Source organism: Haliaeetus leucocephalus, unplaced genomic scaffold (assembly GCF_000737465.1).
Source record: "Haliaeetus leucocephalus isolate CR32 unplaced genomic scaffold, Haliaeetus_leucocephalus-4.0 Scaffold657, whole genome shotgun sequence".
NCBI classification, from domain to species: Eukaryota; Metazoa; Chordata; class Aves; order Accipitriformes; family Accipitridae; genus Haliaeetus; species Haliaeetus leucocephalus.
The window spans coordinates 1,373,974-1,377,766 of NW_010973093.1; positions in this window are offsets into that span (position 1 = coordinate 1,373,974).

Sequence of the window (3,793 nt, forward strand, 5' to 3'; positions counted from 1 at the left end):
GACGAGGCGCTGCCCCTCTCCCCGGGATCGCCCTGTACCGGTGTCCCCCACCCGCACAGCAGGGCCCCCCCTCAAAAGACGTTTATCTGCCTCTCTCTGCCCGCCCCCCCCGCTCCGGTGGCACACGCGTGCCCCCAGTGCCACCCACCTGCCACCCCCGGTGGCACCCAGTTGCCTCCAGTACCGCTCACTGGTCCCCCTTGCCATCAACTGCCCCCCCCGGTGCTACCCAGTTGCCTCCAGTACTGCTCACTGGTCCCCCTTGCCATCACCTGCCACCTGTACCATTCATCTGCACACACCCCCCCCCCCAGTTACGCACCCCAGTGACCCCAGTATCACCCTCCTCCCACCCTCGCTCCCAGCCCCACCAGCTGGGTGACACTGAGCAGCAACCCCACCCCAGAGACCCCCAGGGACAGCCTGGGCCCCCCAGGCTGGCTCAGAGCACAGCCCCTCTGTCCCTGTACCCCCCCCCAGCTTCTTGGGGTGGCCCCTGGGAGAAGGCCAAGCCCCCCACTTTTCCCAACAGGTCGCCTGGCGCAGGGGGAAGGAGACGGAGCAGCCATTGGCACAGGGGCCGAGACCCTCCGGCAGCAATGCAGGGCTGCACAGCGCTGCGAGGGCGGGGGGTGTCACATAAAAAGCCCCCCCCAGTGCACACCGCCATCTTCTTCATCCCGCCTTCCCAGTTCTGCTCCGCACCAGGAGCAGCTGCCTTTGCCGGGCGCAGCCCCTGGAGGCAGGGAGCTGCCTGTCCGCTCCAATGCACCCCAACGTACCCTCAGGTTCCCCCAGTTCCCCAGCATTAAGCTACTGGGAAGCACTGGGTGCCTTCACATTTTCCCCTTGGGCATGAAGGTGACGGATGGACCCTTCGACCACTCGCTTAAAAACCCTGGTAATTAATTACGTCCTGCAGTGCAACTTAGTGGAGCATTACATGATTTTGATTTGAGTTGATAACACGAGTGCTATAAATATCAAACGGGAGATGTGCAGAGAGGCGGATCAGCTGCCCCGATGTCCTCAGCTACTCAGCGGTGACGAGCAAAGGCCGTCCCTCGGGGTCCCCGCTTTGTGCCCTTCCCGCAGAGGGACACACGCACCTCCCTCCCCATTTGCTTTCTACCCGCACAGCCCCAAGGGCGGCCGAGAAAAGCCAAACCAAAGAGCAGCCACCGCCACGGTGAGTCCGGCTGCAGCTTCGTACCCCACGTTTGTCAGCCTGTCGCCGTCACCCAGGGACCCGCGGCCCCGGCAGTGACTCCATGTCCGCACCGCTGGATGTCACACCCGGGCTGGGTGCCAACGGGAGCGTTGGCCGAAGAGGAGCCGAGGGCGACATCAACGCTGGGAGCCTGCTCTGGGAGCTCTCAGGGCTGGCACCCATCCGGGAGCCCCAAGATCCCAGGGGCCTGATCCGTGCTCACCCCGACACACGTTTCGGGGAGCCTGTTCTGCAGATGGATCATTTAAAAATCTAGTGCAGCCCAGCACTGCTGAGCTGCCGGCGCGGCCCTGCTCCTCTGCCTCACTCCAGCCAGCGACGGCAGCAAGAAACACGAGCCTGAGAGAGGGAGCCAGCACATTTCATTACCGGCACACAACAGACTGCAGGGTTTTAGTGCAGACAATAATTCAAAGTTATCCCCGTGCAGATCCATAACCCAGCAGTCATTACACACAGAGCTGCTGCGTGCATGCACGGCTTGTGGGTTTGTTGTTTTTTTTTTTCAGCGGTGTATTACTGCAGCAGAGGATTTTGTAGGACAGTGCCGCAGTGGAGCGCGGGAGCGCAGGCAGGAGCTGGGTGACGATATGGCTTCGAGGGCAGGTTCCCTCCCAAGCCTGCCCAGCCGCATCCACTCCAAACCCCAGCACAAGTAAAGCCAGGACAAACCCCAGCGGGGCTGACCCAGCAGGGCCGTGGGGAGGGGAAATCCAATGCACGTAGAAAAAGCAATGTTTAACCCCAAAACACATCTGCTGCTGGGCAAGATGCAAGTCTGAAGCGCTTGTGCTGCCCGGCCATGGGATTTGGTGCATGTGTTTGGCAGGGAAAGGGGATCCTGCTCCTGCCTCCTTGTGCCAAGAGGGAAACTGAGGCACAGAAGGGCACAGCGGTTTGCTCGAAGGTTAAACAGGAGAGTGAGCGGCTCTCCCCTGGCAACAAACATTTGTCCATATACCCAGTATTCCCAGTCCACTCCCAGCTCCTCCAGCAGTGAGCGGCACACACTACAGATCCAACAACCCACCCCTGGGCTGGCTCTGATGCCGGCTCCATGCAGCCCAGCAGAGAGGCTGCCTCAGCCCTGCAGGGTGGGGAGGGCTGGGAATAGGCCCTTCGTTAGCGGGTGCTGAGCACCTAACGAGGGCTGCTGCATCATTAGCCACCCCCCAGGCTGGTTGCCGGAGCAGCTCCTGGCTAGGAGGGTGCAGCAGGGTGCTGGGAGCCTGCACCATGCCTGGAGGGGTGACCCCATACCCGCTGCAGGTCCCAGTGGGGTGGCAGGGCAGCGTGCCTGATGGGAGGATGGAAGAGCACCTCAGGCAGGATCAGGCCAGAGAAAAGTCAACAGCAAATCCTGCCCCAAAAAGGGGCTTTTCTACCAACTGGTTGGTGTGGTGGGAAAAGCCATGGTTTTTGCAGCAGTCTTGTGGATCTGCAGCCAGGCTAGGCACAGAGTTTCATTTTGAAGGACTGAAGGTCCCGCCTGCTTTTCCAAATGTCACTAACGCCGTGTTTTATAACGGTCTCGGATGCCCATTGCTTGCATGAGCCCCGCTGGTTTGCAAGCAAGGGCTCATAAGCAGCGTTTCCCTGGGTTTTACAGGCAGACGCTATCCAAGGCCGGTTGCTCACAGCTTTGCTAACTCAGCTAGAAGCCGCGCTGGGCACACAAGTGGGTGGTTTTGGCAAGCAGAAGGTCTGAGCGTTCTCCGGGGCTGCGTGTAAAGGGGCTGTGTGCAGGAGGCAGGTGAGTTCTGGATCCCAGCTTCTGGAATTGCTCCTCTCACACTTCCACCTGCCTCAGGCCTGGTTTTGCCCTAGGAGGATGAAGCTGCCAAAATCAGGGCTGGGCAAGCGGGACCCTCCGTACCTGCACCTGACGTTGCTGCACCCCGGTGAGTGGGATCCCCCCTGAGCACCCTGGGGTGATACTCAGCCTGGGGAAACCACACATTGGCATCGCTTCTCCGTTGTGCCGCTGCCTGTTGGACCCCACCTCCCTGGGACCATCGGGACTTTGCAGAAGTCCCATGCGGGCCCTCGCACACCGGCTCCTGGGGAATAACCAGCTGCTTCAAGTCGCCGCTTCAAGTCTCCATCCCTCTGCCTCTTCATTCCCTCTCCCTCGGCCAGCTGGTCACCACCGCCACATCCAAACCTCCGACAGCTCTTTTCAGCTTAGTCTATTTTCACGCTATCCATTTGCAAAGCCCCCGATTTATTCGTTTGGGTTTTAAACACCACTTTTCCCTTTTTAATTAAACTCTTCCAGGCATGCATCACACCGGGCCTTCTCGGTCCTGGCGCCTGGCGGTGGCAGACGTGGCGGGGGGAGCTCGCTCGCCCTCGCAGGCTGCGGCTGAAGCTCGGAGTCACCAGGATTTTCAGCGTTATAATACAAAACCCACCCCAAAACCCCAAACGTGGGGGCTCTGCCTGAGCCCCTGGGCCCTCCTGCCGAGGCCTTCCCACGGGAGGGGCATGCGGCTGAACTCAGGCCGGGTCCCCCCTCCTGCCCCCCGGGCCCAGGCTGGGGTCCCTGCCCCGGGGACAACG